The following is a 14,053-nucleotide window of genomic DNA, read 5'->3' on the forward strand; positions in this document are numbered from 1 at the left end:
CTAGTCTTGTGTCAACCTTGTTAAAAATGAAACAGCAAGTATGAGCATAGTTCCTTGTCTTGTGTCAACCTCGTTAAAAAATGAAACAAGGGTCTATGAGGATAGTTCTTTTACTGTTTCAACCTCATTAAAAAATGAAACAAGTTCCAAGAGGATATTTCCTTACCTTGTGTCAACCTCGTTAAAAATGGAAACAAAGGGTAAGACCATAATTCCTTGTCTTGTGTCAAACTCATTAAAAAATGAAATAAGGAATATGGGCATAGTTCATTGTCTTGTGTCAAGCTCGTTAAAAAATGAAGCAAGGAATTTGAGAAGTGTTCCTTGTCTTGTGTCGAGCTCATTAAAAAATGAAACAAGGTCCCAAGTTCCAAGTCGAGTCTTTCACTTGATCTCGTCTGTGAACCTTCATTCCATCCACCTCATAGCCATGAGTAGTCTACTTAGGTGAATGTAATGAAGTTGGGGGGGTATGCGCCTAGTGGTAAAGTTAAGTTTCCTTGTAGATTATGTGAAGGGAATCACCCCATTCACCTTTATCCCTATCTGGATGAAGCCAGGAAGGTGTTGGATAACTGTCCTGCTTCACTGCTGCCACTTCCATCTGGTTATAGGAGACTCTCGCTTTCAACATGCTGGGGGCATGTAAACAAATCTCAAGCATAGTTCTTCATTTCAATCTTGTGTAAAAACGAAACTGAATCCAAGCATAGTTTGTCATTTCAAGCTTGTGTAAACATGAAACTGAATCCTTGAGCATAGTTCCCTATGGTTCAAGCTTGTGTAAAAATGAACCCATCTCCATTTTAACCCTTGTGATTTCCATTCTATTAGCCTTTTCCGTCAGATGAGGCTTGATTTTTCTCCTTCCATCGTCACTATCTACTTGGCCGATCATACACTTTCACTTGGTTGTTTTACCCTTTTCGAGGAGTAGTTGTAATGAGTAGTCTTATTAGCCAGCCTCTTCACATAAATCAACATATTTTGAGAAGTTCCAACATCACTGGAGCCAGTTGCTATCCTAGACACCACTCGTTCCCCAAAGTGGAGTCCTCTTTAAGCTCTTTTCAGACTCTCGAAAAATGAAAAGATTGTCAAGCACTTGTCCTTTTCAGCTCGTTAATGGATTGGAAATGACATCTACTGAGTATAAGTTTAACCCTTTTCTAGGATGAGATATATTACTTACAAAAAAGGGATATGTTGATCGAACATGGTCAATAGGTTCTCTCTCATATTGTTTTATGCTTTTTTGGGCTTGAGAGACAAATCTACGAAAAATAACTCGTGGAGTTTTCTTTTTGTCCCTTTTCAAACTATCTAAACATGAAAAGGACCGAGTTAACTTTGTCGTTAAACTCGTTAAAATATCAAATAGCAGCAAACTTGTCCACCTAGACAAGACTGAGTTTCACTGTAGCTAGACTCATTAAAACATCCAATAGCAATGGATTCACCCAAAGGGTGGAATCATACAACAAGTATATGTTATCCTCCTCAAGCTTAGTAAAAATAAATAGTTACTGGTTAGCAATGACTGGGGAAAATGGGAAAAATGGGAAAACCACTTTATGGTAGTAGGTCGCTCTTGAACATGACACTTTCATTCCATCACCGTGACTATTTAGGTTGGGTTATTAGCTTAATGGTTATCATACTATTGGTATATCATACCATCCATCACTTTATTTTGGGTTAATGCTACCAATTCATTTTAGTGTCGTCGACATGTTCAAGAGAAGTCATCTAGTCAGAATTCATCCTTTGCAATACCATAAAAATTCATTTTCATGACCGCCATTCCTAAACCTTGTATTGTTAGTCAAATTCCATCTCCAAAATCACTACACTCGTTTTGTGTCATTGATGTGGGATACATCAAGGGCCTACTGTGGTGAGTTGCTTCTTATCGACATCAACACATTATCCAAGAAGTTGACTTAGAAACACCCTTCCAGTACCTTGATGCTTCCATGCTGCAATGGCAGGTTTCTCGCTTCCGACGATAGGTTAACATCAATGGCCTTCGACTGAAATACTTTGTATGGCATTTGACATCAAATCATCCATTCACACCATGCAGAATGTATTGTAGTATCTTGAGGATCATTATCATTATCGGTGATTTCTCTCACATTTGTTAACAACTTACATAATTGGCTGGTAATCAGATGGTGTCCTCCCATGTTTGACTTCAGATCATATATTCACATGGTTAGACTCGTACTTGAGTGAATGATTAATCAAGATAGAAGACCTCAGATCTAGTGTCATCCATCCAGGCTGCGATTTCATGAATACTAAATCATATGTACAATAGCTTTACATTGATGAGCATTCTAATCATGGGTCTTTATCTGTAGACATTCGTTTATGTGCATGTAATGAAATTTTATAAACTGAGCATGGGTATGCCTTCCCTCAACAATTCATGTAGAAATAAAAAATCATGATATATGTATTTTAATTGATGCAGTTCACCTTCCACTTCGATACCTCTTCATCACATCGTAAAGCATTTCATTTGACATTGGCATTTTTCCGACTTCATGATTTAGGGGGTAGCTGTTATAGATCTATTTGGGCACACCAATCCCATCATTCAGATCACTGTTTTAAGGCTCATCAAACCCTAATTTCAGTTCCTACATGCCCTAAACAAGTCACCCCTTTGAATGCCTCCTTCCTAGATAGTTTCATGACTTGAAGACATCCAAAAATAGCCTCTAGAGGGACCAATGCAGGTAGGTCCATGTAAGGGTGCATTGTAGAGCATTTAAGTCCATGTAAGGGTGCTTTGCAGAGCACTTAGGCTTCGTTTCACCTGTGCTGGGTGAGATTGAGAAAAATTCACATAGGGTTTGGGGAATATTCTTATCTTTTGGAGTCATCTAGAAGGTTCCCTCACTTAACTCCTATGAGCTCGAAAGTGGATGAGGAATGAATTAAGATGCATCCTATCTTCTCATCCCTTCCTCCATGGAACTAATTCTAAGTATGGAAGGCCATTAAATGCCACCATTTATAACAAAGCCTCCTTCATCTTCCTATAAATTGACCACTCATCTAAGTGATCAAGGGCTGGATTATGTTGAATTTTAAGGAGATAATGTTGCTATGAGATTTTTCTTTGAAGCAAGCTATAAGTTTGTCATGCTTTTGATTTGATGTGGATGGGCTCCAAGCTAGAGGAATGGATTTGAATCAGACACAGATGGTTTTAATTCCTTATTCTATTCAATAAAGTGTTTGAACCTTTCTCCCATATGTTTGTATTGTTTTATAATGTTTATATGTGTGAAATGTATCTAATTCCATTCACTTATATTCAATAGATGTTTTTCTTTGATTAATTCTTTGTTTTCTATTGTGTTTACAGGTACTTCTCAAGTGTATTAAGTATGGGAAGGAGCGATAGGATCGATACAAGGGAGATGAGAGGAAATCAGAACTAAAAGTAGGTCTTCTCATCTTCTCATCTTATCTATTGCTTATAGAAAAATACTAAAATAGTTTAAATTGTTGGTCTAGGTATGGCTACTTATGTAGGGAATTAGTATTTATCTGTAGATACCAAATTCTCTAGAACAAGGGGATATAAGTTTGTCTTGTGAACAAAATAAAAGCACTGACGGGCTTGATGACAAGAATATCATTCCACTTATGGAATTGAATATGAAGACCAAGGAAAGGGTGAAAACAAAGGTAATTAACATCTTCTTGTTGCCAGGAGCATCACATATAAGTCATGAAACTCAGGAAAATCTAATCGAAAGAAGAGAGTGCATGGAACCACAACAGACTGTGGCATCTAGAGAAGTATCAAATAAAGGAATCGGTGTAACTACTAGTTATGACAAGAAAAATGTTACTATAGAAAATGGATCTTGTATTGTTCTTGATATTTGTGACATTGAAAGGAAAGTTCAAATCAAACATAATGAGCTTTCAGAGGTATCTTCTAATATTGGTTATGAAGACCCACAAAGCATTATATTTGTATCTTCAACATTAGTAGAACATCAAGAATTTTGTTTGAAAACAACAATACAAAATGCGTGGTGAGATGAATTGCATTCTTTTGACCAAATTATGGCAACAACCATCCCTCTAGAAAAGTATGATGAAAGCAACGATTCATTAGAAATACTTGCTTTTGACTTAAATGAATCTATTGAACTGGATGAAGCAGGTCATTATGATGCAACACTATCCACATTAGCATCTCATTTGTCATTTTTTCCTTACACAAGTGCTTTTGTTCCCCTTACTTTATCGTGCACTAGCTTAGCAACACCAATTGTAGTGGTTTCTAGGTCAAAGGGTCCTTTCATTCCTTGAATAAATCCAGTGCAAAGCATAGGAGAACTAGGTTAGAAAGGATCTAGAGCAACAAGTGCTTTTCAACCAGCAAATACTAGAGAAATAATTGATCTTCAACATCATGTCTCCAAAATACCAATTTCATATTCTGATGAATTTAATTCAATTGGAAAACGAAATAGAGATTCATTAGATATTGATCTTTGTTGGCCCTCATTTTTGGTCCAGTTTTGCTTAAGAAAAATACTTAGTTTCTATATTTTCCATCCATTTACCATCACATCCACCTCATTTTGATGTATTTATGCATATTCAAGTATTTAAATTTAATTTTACAATTTTTAGAAGTTTTTTTGAAAATTGAATTTCAAGTCCATTTTTGGACATAATCAGAAATTCCCATAATAGCTATATGGACGTCATATTTGCAGGACACCTGGGCATGAGCTGGATAGATTAATGGAAAGATTGGGAAGCAGGACTAAACTAACTCCTATTGGTTCAATCAAACCAAGCTTAATCAGGCCTAGTCAAAGCTGGTCAAATAGGACCAGTCATTCAGAAAATCCCTAGGAAATAGGGCAGTTTTATGATTTCATGGGATTTTCCATATTTTTAGTGATAGGTTGGATGAGTTCAACTTGGATAGGTGGATATGGATAGACACAGTTGATAGAGATACTTTATATCAGTTTTTTCCATAATCTTCTATTTAATCCAAAACTTTGTAGGCTTATGTATGTAGACTTTGTATAATTTTATGTTGAGACATCTGAATATTTTAAGTTAATTTGAGGAACCTGTTCTACCTTCATTTTGATGTTAAATGGTGTGGACAATTGACTGAAGTTGCAGTAGTTGATAATCTCTTCAAGTGTGCAAAGCAATGGTGGAGGGCCCCCACTCCAAGGTAAGTGCACTTCATTGTTAAACTAGCTTTATTTTCATAAACTAGTTGCTTCATATTTGTTTACTTGTTTTGCTTCAGATTTTCTTACTTGATTTGATGTATGATGATTTATGTTTTCCGATGAATCTTGGATTATTTATCATATTTATATCAAGGTACGATTCAGTGTTCAAGTTGAACCCTCCTTCTATTGGATTAATGAATAAAAACTAGAATTCATCTTTCCTGCTTTCAAGTAGTTTTATGCAATTGTAGTTTTCTAATAATAACATTTTGATGAATGAGTTTTTGATGAGGAATATCAAGGATCTCGTAAGTTAGGAGCCTCTTTCATTATTTATTTGTGCATCTTAAGTTGTTGTCAATTAATGGTTTTTGGTTTCTATTCACCAAGTAGTATTGTAGAAGAAGAACACAAATGGATCTCCTAAGTTAGAAGTCACTTCATCTCACATATATTGCATCAGTGAATTAGAAATTATTTAATTAAATTTATATTTATAAAATATATTTCCTTAGTTCTTCATATTTTATCTTCTAATCTTGACTACATCTGATATCCATACATTTCGGACATGCCTCCAAGTTTTACAAACCTGGATTGATAATGAAATACTTGTGCTAATTTGCGTTAATAAATTAGCCAAAAAATATTAATCTGGCTTATGAGAAAAACTCTAAAGATGGGGTAATAAAAACGCATTTATATTATCAAATATGTGAACCATCGATAAGATTTGGATGCACAGATATGAGTAGAAAAGAATTTATATCTTCAATTGTTGAACCATTTGGTCCTACCAGGCCTTGTAGTCCTCCGAAGTCATATTTAGAATTGAATCAAATTGATGATAGTGGGGAGAATGAACTAATCAAAATGCCTCTTGGTATCAGTGCTGGAAATTTTGGATTGACTTTGAAGGCTAACACTAGCGCATTGTGGCTTGGAGCTTCATGTGTTCTGAGAGATTTTGACTTGAATGATGGGCCCACTTTTGATGATGGTGGAGTTGAATTTCTGCCTCGGAATTTCATCTCATCTTCCCAGCCTATTGTTGATCTTAGAGTGAAGGTCGAGCTATTCAATTCATCATCTTGTTTTTCTGCAAGAGATGCCTTTCATTCATTTACAATACCTTTTCATTTTATTGACAAGACAAATCATTAAGTTATCACTACAGTTGCATCTGCATATGAGTATAATTGGAGTTCATTACCTAGTCCTAATTTTTTTAGTGGTGATATACATATATAGGGCAGAAATGATTCACTTAAAATCCTATTATTTCCTTTTAAAATACCACTAATAAATCATAGCCATTTACTAGATTTCATTTTGGGTCAAGTTTTCATCTTAAATCTGCTTCCTTTTCAAGTGTCTCAACTTCCTATCCATAATCATTAGGACCAGGATATTTTCCATGCACTGCTAAACCTCATCGATCCTCTCTATATATATTCACAAACCAGTAGAAAAATGGATAAACCTTGAGATAGTTGTGTCAGAAAGTATTCCAGAAAAGGATTTCATTGAAGTTAAATGATTTCGAGTTCTAACAGAAGGAATGCAGATATTTCTCACTGAGGTGGTGTAGCCAAGTATTCAAAAACAGGGCATGAAATGCAATGTAAGGAGGCTACATAGTATTGGACCCCAAATCCTATCGTGTAAAAATCCCATGCATTCTTGTATTGCAGTGCGGGCACTCTAAATTTCATACGCCTATAGTTTTCTGCATTTACACAAAAACAAAAAAAACCCTGTAAGATTATGACTTTCTAGTGGCAGACCTAGAAGTTACCCATCATTAATGCCCACATCACAGTATTTCTTTTCCATGGAAGGGCTTACTAACATAATTTTTTATTGGAATCGAGTGAGAATTTCAAGGATTGAAACAACTTGATACATATACTCTACATATTTATTATTTGTGAATCCATCTGTAAAATTAAAATAAATAATTTCAATTCATTTTTTACTGCATGTATTATTGGAAAAAGATCCAAAATCCAAGTACCTTGGCATGGTTCAGTCCCAAATTTTTAATCCTCTGAAAAGGACACATAAGTTAATTCATACAACTAAATTATAGTAGACACCCATAAAAATTGTCTCCTTAAATTTAGTTCCAGACGCCATCTCTAATATCTTTTAGATGACAATTGTGATGATAATATCACATGTCAAATATCTAATATCACATGGTTTTGGAGACTGAAACTCTGCAGTTGGGGAAAGGGTTTCCGGATACTTGGATCTATATCATCGAAAAAGGGATTGTTCATGGATCCTTGAGTCTATACCTTCAGAAAATGGATTGTTCACGGATACTTGAATATATGCTGTTGGAAATTCATGGATACTTGAATATATACTGTTGGAAAAGATATTGTCCACTAAACAACTCAAGCTAGATCTACACAACCGGCTATTTATTTTCTTTAACAACCATCTATATATTCAGATAAATGAATATTGTTTTCTTTCAGAAATTGGAAACTACCATCTCTTTAAAAAACATCTATGTATTATTATGTATTCATGTAGATGGATGTTTTCTTTCAAAATCTAGAAACTACCATCTCCTTTGGATTGAGTGCGTTGAGCCTACAAGTTTTTGTTTGTAATGTGGGTGGATGGATAAGATTATTACTAGAAAAACTTCATGGTTGGGGTTTAAAGTAATTTATATTTGAGGGTGTCATGCTCACAGATTGAACAAGCAGAAAAAAAGTCGACATGTGGGTCCTCCTTCTCCGCATGTAGTGATATTCGCATGGCCTGATAATAAGAATAATACAGTGAGGCATTGTCTACATGGATGGAAAGTGAGAGAAGTAGTTAACCTCAGGTTGAGGATTGGCTGATAATCAATATTTAATTATGAAAAGTCCTAATAATTTTCCTTATATATGGATTGAACCAATAATGGCACATTCATTGCACTCTACTATTCTCATTGTAGCTAGGCCAGGGAAACAAATGCTTCAAACGATTCAATGTTAGGTTTTATTAGTGTAGAAGGAAATGGCTCTTTTCCCAAAATTTGGTAGAGATTTCTAAGAATTATAATTTGAAGTTGTTTATTTCATGGAGTTCTAGTATTGCAATAGTTTCTTCTAGTGCCAAATAGATCATTGTTCTCACAGGTTGATTTAGGTTTGAGCACATCCATAGGGAATTGTTCAAATCTCTAGGTTTTTAACAATGACTTGTGTTTTAAGCACAGGAATAAACTGCATTGCTTCAGGAAAAGGCACCTATTGTATGCACCAAGAAAAAATTTTCAGCTTCCATTGGTGTTTAGGGACAAAATTATAGTCGATTTCGTAGCAAAAACAAGCGAGAATGTATTGCGATCATTGACAAGAATGTATGACAGGTGAAGGTATCAAATTTTTATTTTATTTTAATTTAATTTTATATAACCAAAAAAATTCATGCCAAAAGAATGAATTCCTATAAAACACTATGATTTCAGTTGTATGCTTTGAAATTTGAGGAAATTTTAACTTCACCAAAACAAATTGGTAAGGATGGTGACAAAGCATAAGTCCTGAAATGATGTGACCTATCTTTCGTATTTTCTTAAAATCTATACTTGCTCTTAAGTTGTTAAGGCTTGTATTAGTTTGGTTTTTGGGAAGATTCATTTTTTAGATAGATAATTTTAACTAGTTGTACCTTTCACCTCCTTTGGATTGCATTGATTTCAACAAAATTCTGTGATGCTGGAATTCTGGATATTCAACTGTGTACATGTTGTAAAATGTTTGATATTTCGAGAGGACATTACCTCCATCATCATGGACAACAAATCTTCAAATTGCATGTCATTTGCAACAGTGAAGTCTCCTTTGTAAATTAGTTGTATTCTATTTTCTTAGAAGATTCACTTATATCTTTGAATATATATTAAACCATGGTTAGGGTGTAATGATAGAAAAAATGGTACTATAAATGACAGGAATAATCAAAGTGAACTGCGCTTATGATTGCAGGGAGATATTTGCAATAAAGAGGATATAAAGAAGGTTTTTTCATTGGTCAAGTAAGTAGCATATTTGGTTATGCATGTTACATTCTACATTCTAGATACTAAGTCACATGTTATATGTTTATTGTCGTTATTTTGATGTTTTTATTGGGTATAAAATATTCTGAACCATTCCTTTACATATTCCATTTGTATGCTTTTTTTTTTTTTACATTTGTAGCGATCTCTTGTTTCAAGATTGCTTAGGTAATAATTTTTGTTTTGTCATCTACAATTTAATATGTTGATTAGAACCATATATAAATTAGAGATAGTTGCAGACTCTCAAGTATTATCTAGCTTTAGAGTACTTATTCCGATGCTTGAGTTGTTGGTGACTGGTTCTCTGTTCTTGATTTTGTGTACTATACTTCCATTGCTTGCACCAGAACCATTACGAGTAGTAAATTCCCTAATCTAATTAGAAGCTTTTCTTTGTCATGGTGTAGATTTGATGTCATGATACATTTTCTAGATTGAAGTTTGTTGGTAAATGTGTAGCAATTCCATTACGCTATTATAAGAACAATCTAGTTGGCACTTCAAACCTATATGAGATTATGGCCAAACATGGATGCAAAAAGGTAATTCTAAACCTTGCAATTGTTAATGATATTTATAATTGTTTATATTATATAATTGTTCCAATGTAGAGGAATTATAGTAGAGTTATCAAATTATATTAGCATAGTGCTCCTTAAGTTTAGTTTGCATATACCTACCAATTTCTGCAATGTAAATCTTTCAAAACGAACATGTCATAGTGTGGATGCCTTTATGCATTTTAGGATTGATTAGGCCTTTAACATAGTCTAACCTTCCTGGTATGGTATTTGGGGGGAGATGGTGAATTTTGCACTACCCCTTTTCATATTTTTTGTGATTTTATGTCACTCCCTTGATGTACGGCAACATTATTTTTTATATTGCATTCTCTTCTTCTTGTCGTCTTTGGGGTTCATCTTTTCCTTTACGAGAGTGTTGTTATATTGTCTCCCACTGTAGCCATTTATTTTGAATACCTTTTCCAAGTGTTGTAGTTCTTGCTCTGTGCTCATCTTTAAAGATCCTAGTGGCTCATTACTAGAGTGATGATTGCAGCTTGTTTTTGGACTGGATAATGAGGAGAATCTACATGCAAGTATCTAGTGGTATGGGTTTTGTTCTAGTAAACTTGATGGGATAAGACAATAAGGATCCACCTTAAATATTTCTTATGAGAAAATCAATGAGGGGAATGCACCTATTATTTTCCACCTTCATCATGAAGCTCATGCTTTCATTTTGGTTGTTGAGATGGTTGAGAAATTTGTTCATGATTTTCATTCCATGAGAGCATTCGATATTAATACATGTATGAATTGGTCCCTTCGATCTAGTTTTAGTGGAAGGGATCCTAATACCTACTTTTCAAATTAATTGATGTAGATATTAGTGGACATTGATGACAATGGTGATCCCATGGCTATTTCTTCATTCTATTCATATTTGATTCCTTGAAGGATGAAGTATGTGGATTTGAAATATCCTTGATTTTCTTGATTTCTTTTTTAACTTCATTTGTTAGTAGATACTTTCTTATCTTGTAAGAATTGGATAAACTTTAGAAACAATTCCTAAGGAACTACTAAACTTGTGCAACCACAAAATGCAGTGGCTAATAAATTTGCTATCTTTGTGGTTATTCGTGGCGCCAACTCAAGCTAGTTCATGAGTTTGAATGATATTAGAGTTATCAAGGAATTATTTGAGGTATTTTAGTTGATCAAATCATCATTTTGATATTCTGTCTGATTTATTACAATTACATAAATTAGTTCCCAAATATTTTTCAAAGAGGGCATTAGAAAACTAATTTGACTTGAGCAAATTTTTCAAAAATTTACATTGTTTCACCTAGATCTAAATAAGTCATCCATTTGGTTAAAATGGAATCATTTTTGTGATACCTGATTCACTATGATTATAGATATGAAATATTTAATGGTATGGATTTTCAGAATACTTGTGTTTGATAGCATACAAGCACAAAAATTCCCTATTTTAAGCAAATTTGTCCTCTGTTTTGATTGTGTTAAAGTTCCATGTTTAATTTGATATATAATCTCAAAATATATTTTGTTGTTTTTTCTAATTAAGATGGGTATCATGTTGGTGCTTCCAATTCCTCCATAGTGGCATAATAAATGGTTCAATACAGAAAAAATGAAAATTATAATGAAGGATAACATCTTTGTTTAGTGTTGCACTGAGATCAACATATAAAAAAATTTCATTGAAGCTGATGCAAGTGAGTAAGATAGTTGGGGATTATTGTGATCCATTTTAGTATGCCTACAAGGATATGCGTATTGGTGTTGCCTACTGCTCATTTATCGATGATTTTGATCCATTTTAGTATATCCATTGAATACAAGGATATGTGTATCAATGTGTTATGTTGCTCAGTTATGACACTACTAGATGTTAATTTCATAAATTATTTTTAGTAATTTAACTGGAAGCGTAATCAAGTTTTACTCAAATATGTCCATCAAATGGTATTTTCATCATCAACTACGGTTTATGGACAACCCAAGGTGATTCCTTGTGTAGAATACTTCCAACATTATGCAATGAATCCCTATCGATGCACTAAGGTATGTTATTCAACTTAATGTGTGCACCAATAGTTATATCTCCATATTGTATTTTTGAGTTGTTGAGTGCGATTTCTATTTTAATAACTATTAATATTTTCTAAGTAGATTCTTACGTTTTTTCACTTAAAATAATTTCATTATCAGTGGTTAGATGGACCATGTAGCTACAGGAATTAATGCATTTTCCATCTGTTTCTTCAAATCTTCCTTAAAGATATAGCCCATGATATTTATAAGTTAGATCTAGTGTGGAGAATGATTTTACTAAGCTACTTCAACCTAGTTGGAGCTCACACAAGTAGCCATATTAGTGACTATCCGAAGGGAATTCCAAATAAACTCATGCCTTTCATCCAACAAGTGGTTATGGTAGACAATCAATGTTGAATATTTATGGTAATGATTTCCCAACAAAGGATGGCACAGTTGTAGGATAGAATACTATCTTCAATATTTGTTGCTATTGTAAATTTTTATAGAGATGCCAGTTTGTGCTTTAGATAACACAGAAATTTGTGGTTTTGAATCTACACACATGAACTTACTAGTAGAATAAGATCTTCCCGAAAATGTCATATTAGTATGGGGAAAAGTAGGTCTCTTACGATAATTTATGAGATTATTATATATTAGAACATACGGATTTCGAACTTCAATACTTTCTACTTATTGAAAATTGATAGTTGGACAACATTAAGAGACCATTTTATAGGTCATATATCTCTGAACCTATTTCTGTTGAAGCTTGCATATGTTTATGACTCTTGTCAACTCTTTAATATGCTACCTCAACTCCTAACTCATTTATTTGTTTACATATTTTAGATTGTATAGTTGTAACTATTTATTTTTGTTCTACTGTACTTGCAATGGTATTAAGATCGAGACAAATTTATGTGGTAGACTTAGTTGATGGTCATTTATGCTCCATAAGCTATTTAATGCAAGTGACATAGCCAAATTTCCCTCGAGTTTCATGATTGATATTTTTTCCATAAATTTAGATCACATAATAAGGAGATCTGAAAACTGTTCTAAGTGAATGTACCTTTTCTATGCTGGAAAAAGAGGCTTGTACAACTTTTGTGTATTGATTCCTTCTTTTTTTTAATATAGTCCTTAAATTTAGTTGTCTAATATAAAGAATTCATTGATATTTTGACATTTCAATATGTTAGGGGTCTTATCTTAAGAAGACATTATGCCTACATTTCACATTTTCAGTAAATCTATCCCTTTTTTTGCTACAACTACATATTAATATTGTCAATGATCCATTAATATATGGAAAAATTTAAATAGCTTTTTTCATTATTGGATCTAAAATATTCAGATGTTTTTTTATGGTGACGTTTTATTTTCTTTGTTTATGCAGGTCATCTGGCGACATAGTGTATACTATCGCCCAATTGAATAAAACTAGTTTGAGTTTCCCAAGTTTCATGATTGATACTTTTGCCATAAATTTAGATCACATGATAAGAAGATCCCAAAACTATTTTAAGTGACAATGTATCTTTTCAATGCCGGAAAAAGGGCTTGTATATATTTTGTGTATTGATTCTTTAATTTTTTTTTAATATAGTCTTTACATTTTGTTGTCTAATATTCTTGATATTTTGACATTTCAATACGTTAAGGGTCTTATCTTAAGAAAACATTATGCCTACATTTCACATTTTCAGTAAATATATGCCCTTTTCTGCTACAAGTACATATTAGTATTGTCAATGACCAATTAATGTATGGGAAAATTTAAATAATTATTTTCGTTATTGGATGCAGATTTTTCACATGTTCTTTTCTATGTTGGCACTTTATTTGATTTTTTTATGTAGCTCATGTAGCGACATAGTGGTTACTACCATCCAACTAAATAAAACTAGTTTGAGTTTTTTGCGTTTATGGGGAAAAGTGGCATTAACATAGTTTATGTTGAGGTATATGCTGTATAAATACTTTATAGTCTACTTTAGCTTATATTCCAGCATTCATCATCTTTCATATCTTATACTCTACATTGTATCTTCTTTCATTTTCAGAAGAGGAACTAAGTATTGATGGTAAGAAGTAGGAGTTGAAGAAAGAGGAGACCAATAACACTAAAGCGACAAATGCAGAAAGAGAGAGAGAAG

The 14,053-nt window shown here is 33.3% G+C and overlaps 1 pseudogene; it reads left to right on the forward strand.

Moving 5' to 3' along the window:
• Window positions 1–6,113: 6,113 nt before the first annotated feature.
• LOC149199373 (UDP-glucose 4-epimerase-like) lies at window positions 6,114–12,874 on the forward strand (annotated as a pseudogene).
• Window positions 12,875–14,053: the final 1,179 nt, after the last annotated feature.

This window comes from Pinus tabuliformis, chromosome 2_1 (assembly GCF_031772625.1).
Source record: "Pinus tabuliformis cultivar Carrire ecotype Pingquan chromosome 2_1, CPIR1, whole genome shotgun sequence".
Lineage (NCBI taxonomy): Eukaryota > Viridiplantae > Streptophyta > Pinopsida > Pinales > Pinaceae > Pinus > Pinus tabuliformis.